Here is a 5,141-nt window from a genome sequence, read left to right on the forward strand (position 1 = left end):
ATTACAGCTTTACTTTATTACTCTCCATTTTTTAATAAAAATGAAACACTCATGCTGCTTTGGCCCAGATACATTTTTTATTTATAACCCAATCTGTTTTAATAGCTGCATTTATGACTGAATTGAGGGGGAAGAAATGGATATAGCTGACTAATTTCAGAGTAATTTCTGAAATGTTTCTTTGTCACTTTTAATGTCCTACACCCCCTTGGGTGGTTCAGGTGTTGGGCAGCATTAGCTGACCCTTCTATAGCTTGGTGAGGAACAGCAAGCTTTCCCACTGCAGCAAGCTGCAACTCCTCTGTGCTTGTCCCTCTTCCACTTGTATCATGCCTGCAGTCATTTATTTCCCTCCTTTTCTGCACAAGATGGATGGGATCTCCACAGCCATTGAGTTCAAGTCTCTGCTATGGTCCTGACAAACTCCTGCCTTCCTTTCCATAAACTTTGTGAGCCCCAAAGTTAGGGATTTGCTTCCCACCCTTGCCAGGAGGCATCTGCCTGCCTTGGAAGGTGGTGCCTGTGGTGGCCCCAGCTGTTGATGTGATAGCACCTTCTCCCTATTCCCAACCTCAGGCCAGCCTACACCTCTCTGTTCTCTGGGATGAGGAGCAGCTGCAGGTTGGATCCTGCCTGGTGCCCATCCTGAGGTCCCTATGGATCCTCCCTGGTGCCCATCCTGAGCTCCCATCACGAGCTATTCATGTGGCCAGGGAGAGGACTGGGCAGAGCCCCAGCATCTGGGGGATGGTGGCTGAGCACATGCAGTGGCTTGGCAGGATTATCTCGCAGCCACGTTGGCATAACTTCTTAGGTGGATTGTTCCTAAAGCCACAGCAAGAGTGGCATTTTCAAGGGTCTCAGACAAAGCGCTCATGGGGCTGCTTCTCCATCTCTTTGCCCACTGATAGCCAAAGGCCTAGTTTAAAGCCACACACTGCTCAACCTCCTGATGACCATCAGTGCACACCTGCCCTTTTCAAGGAGGAGGAAGAGGCTGACTTTTGGAACTGAGAAGATCTCTGAGAGGATGGCTGCATTTCATAAGCCTCCAGAGCCCTCCAAACAGCATTGTCAAGGGAGCAGGCAGTGAGCTGACAACTTTTGGGTCAGTCCCAGAACAGCTTGCCAGAGAAGCCTATCAAGCCCCAGTAATTGAGTTTGATTTAAATCTTTCTCCTTCTCATCATCCTTTCTGGATTAAGTCATCTCCACTGAATAGGAGAAAGGCTGCCTTGGGAGAGGCACAGCCAAGCTTTTGTAGAGGCGTCAGCCAAGTCAACCATCACTTCTGGATCTTAATCCTCTCCATCCTGATTTTGCTGCTCCATTGGAGTCAAAAGATGGCAACAATCTAGAGAACAGCAGCTTTTGAACCCACTTACTCTCCTCTGGTCAGCTGTATGGTTTATGTCTAGAACTACTTTGGGTGCTCAGGAGTTGTGCTGGCTGCAGTGGGGTATGCAACACTGGAGCAAGAGGGGCTGCAAACCCTGATATTTTGCAGGACAGGCCATTTCACAAGGTATTTTTTCATCATTTCACCCACTGGTTCTCACACTGCAGAAATGCAGCTCTTTACCTGAGGCTACAACCTAGCACAGGCTTCCCCTTTGCGTAAGCAGCCCTGGTTTGCAGTACAATGCTTTGTGTGTGCTACAAGGGCATAATACGGTCCTGCTCTGTTCTTTCAGCCTGTCCCACTGTTATGATAGAAGAGAAAATCTCAGCAGTGTTGCCTTGCTCACAACCTTGGAGGGGCAGGAGGATGCATGGGAAAGGTTGTTGCAGCAAAGAGAAATGGATGACAGAAGTTAGCTGAAAAAGCCAATAACACCACCTTTGCATCTGGTGCGACTCAGAGAAGAGTGGGTTTGTGGCATCAAGGTGCAAGCAATGGAACCTAAATGTCCTGGGTCTTGTGAGGGGAATGGGGAAAAAGGGAGGCTTTCTTTTCAGCATCTAGGAGAAGGGGAGGTTTTTCCTCCCCAGCTCAGTGCTCACCCTGTGAGTGTGAGAGGGAGGTTGCTGTATACAACACGTGGTCTTGCAGAATAAGAAGGATCACTGAACAAGTGACGCAGGAAAAGGAGGATTACTCTGCATGTGATGGCAGAAGGAGGATGGAGGAGCATTCTTCAAGGGGTGTAAGGATGGGGATTACTGGGAGATTTTCTTGGGGATCTAGGTACAGTGAAGAAACTCCACCCTCTGCCTTGCACCTGGGGCCTCTGATGAGGCAAGTGAAGGGTCATCAGAAGCTATCTCATACATGTTAAAGTCCTGATGGCTTTCTGTCACCCTTTGAAGTACTTGCTGCTTACCCACTTGACCTAACTACTGCCAGGTTTCACTGACGTTTGGAAAGCCAATGCCAGTTCCAAATCTCTAGTTGAAAAGCAGAGAATGAGGCCATTTTTGTGTAAGCTTAGTGTCTTTTGGAACAAGCTAAACAGTTTGGCCATTTTGTCCTTAGTCAAAATGTAACTTCCCATCCATGCTGGATTTCATAAACAAAAGCGTGAGCAGTATGTAGAGGCTGACATATCAGTGCAAGAAACTTTTAAACCCTTTGAATGGGAAGATGCTTCCATTTATTTCAGTGGGAGTCCTTCGCATGCACTGAACAGACCAGAAGCAATGCCCTTTTGTGCTCACATACTTCCACACAGGCCACTGTTGCTGCTCTGTAACAAGCTGGAAAATTCACAAATTCACATATTCACAAAAATCAGAGAATATGAATTTTGATGCCACACTCAGCAGAATCACATCTCTTGTGACAGTAGAGGGTGAGATGGGAAGTTCACTGAAACTGCAATAGTGGCTTCTTTTATACTAGTAACATTGCTGTACAGCTGGGAGAGCAAGGCTGAAGTCTGCCTGCAAGTCTTTAGAAGCAGCAGCCTCTGTGAACAGTCCAGCAGAAAATGGTTGAGTTTTGGCTGAGCTATGAAGATTTGACAATGAATAATTGCTGTTGTTTACATATCACCCACGCACAAGCCATAAACGTTTGGCTCTTTGACCTTAGCCATGACCACAGAGATCTGCAGTAGATGCTCTTCGCATCCTCTCTGTTACACCGCTCCTTCCCAGCTGTCTCAGCAAGGCTGGCCTGAGCAAGGAAGAGAAGCTTTGCAACTGATACCGATGGCAGGAATAGGGGTAGATTCAGCTCCAGGTGGGGAAGAAAGCTGGCAAGTGCCCAGACTGCAGGAAACACAAGGGAAAACCAAGACCCAAGGAATGGAAGAGGACAAAGAGAAGATTCAAAAGGATAATTGTTGTCAGGGAGATTTAGCTGTTTGCTAGAGCAGAGGTAAGAGCAGCCTTTGCATTGTATGTACAGACTGCTTTCTGTACTGTACATCCTTTCATGAGCACATAGCACAGTGCATGCAACAAGAGTTGTCCTGCAGAGCAAAAGGCAGAAAATTAGCAAACACTGAAGGCGAATTTCCAACACAGGGTCAAATACCAGGAGGGAAAGAATGGGCAAATAAAGCTAGGAGAAAAAGAGAACGGATGCAATTTAAATTAAAAAAAAAAAAAAAAAAAAGCTTTAACAGGAAAAAAAAAGGAAAAAAAAGAAAGGTTACATTCTTCATAAGGGTAAGGCTTATTTTTCCCAGTGCTTTCCCTTGTCCCTGTTGCACATGTTCCTTCCCTGCACCTAGCTCTCTCCTCCTGCAGGGCCCAGCCCTTGCCTGAGGTCCTCCACTGTGCCCTGCTTATCATTTCCGCTCTCTCTCCTCACCCAGTGTCCCCTCCATCCTTGTGCATGCTTCCTTCATGTGCCCCCAGCCCCCTCCACCCACCCCAGACGCTTCCCCTCCCTGCTCTGCCTCCTTTCCCAAGAGTTGGTCTATATTCTTGTGGCTCTGTCCTTTTCTCCTCAGCCCCACTCCAGCTTCTGCAGACCCTCCAAATCCCTTGTGCCTCTGGGTTTCCAAGTTGAGGCTGCTGTGAATAAGGGTGAATGTTTTCCCCGTTGAACAGAGCTGCTGAATTCCAGATCTGCTGGTACAGATTTCTAGCTGTGAGTTCACATTAGTCCCTCAGGTCTACCTGTCACTGCAGGGATTGACACCTGCCAGTATGACTGACCTGGAGGAAAATGGCCATCATCCACAGTGCCACCTCCAATCCCTGCTGTAGCAACATGTGGCTGTTCCTTGGAGGCATCCATACCAAGCCTCAGCAGAGGCTCAGACCCATGCTAAGTCTCCTCCTGAAATGTGAACTCATGTTGCCTGTGTGTCTGTCTTCAGCAGCCAGTTTCTTCCCCCTTGGCCTCTGCAGTGAACCATGGAGCAGGGCCATAGGGCTCATTCTTATGTGGTGGCAGCTCTGATCCAGCCATCCCTGCAGCCAAAAGCAGAGATAGCCACCTCCCATTTCACAGACCACTTTTCTCATGGAGCCCAGGGATCCTGCATCATGCAGGGGTCCTGGCAGAGCACTTGTCCCTCTCTTCCCTCTGGGCACTGGCAGTACAATGTCCCCAAGGATATTCCTCCCTGTGGTGCAGCTGGGCACACCGGATAGGGCAGGGAGCTCCATGATGCCACAGGGTGAAGTGCCAGCAGCACAGATGACAGCAGGATTATCCCTCTGCCTGACAGCAAGGGTGAAACTGGACAGCCTGAAATCAGCTGAACCCTGAGCAGTGGCCACTACTGCAGTGGGCAAGCATGCCTATTTTTAAAATTAAGCAGAAAGGAAAAGTACTGTTCCTGCATCTCTTGCAGTTGAGGTGCTTCCCAGGTCTGAGCAGTGTTTTGGGACCCTGGGAATGCCAGTTTATCGTCGCACAAGTATTATCCATGTGAGCCTGAGCAGATCAGGATTTACTCATCTTTTACTCCTCCTCCGCTCCCCCTTACAGACCAATTGCCCTCCACCATTGCCTGTGGCAGAGCAAAGGTCAGGCTGGTCGGGTGCCACTTTCCTGGAGCCATCACCCATGGCTGCAGCTGCTGGATGGGAACCCGAAGGATTTCAACAAGCAGCCAGGAGTGAAATGGGCAGTTCTTTCCATCTTCATCACTTGTGAAGAAAACCAAGGGCAGGTCCATAGCACAGCAGCGGCACCTGTGCAGCAGGAAGCACATCGGCAGCGACCACTGGTGCACTAC

Source organism: Melopsittacus undulatus, chromosome 2 (genome assembly GCF_012275295.1).
Source record: "Melopsittacus undulatus isolate bMelUnd1 chromosome 2, bMelUnd1.mat.Z, whole genome shotgun sequence".
Taxonomy (NCBI): domain Eukaryota; kingdom Metazoa; phylum Chordata; class Aves; order Psittaciformes; family Psittaculidae; genus Melopsittacus; species Melopsittacus undulatus.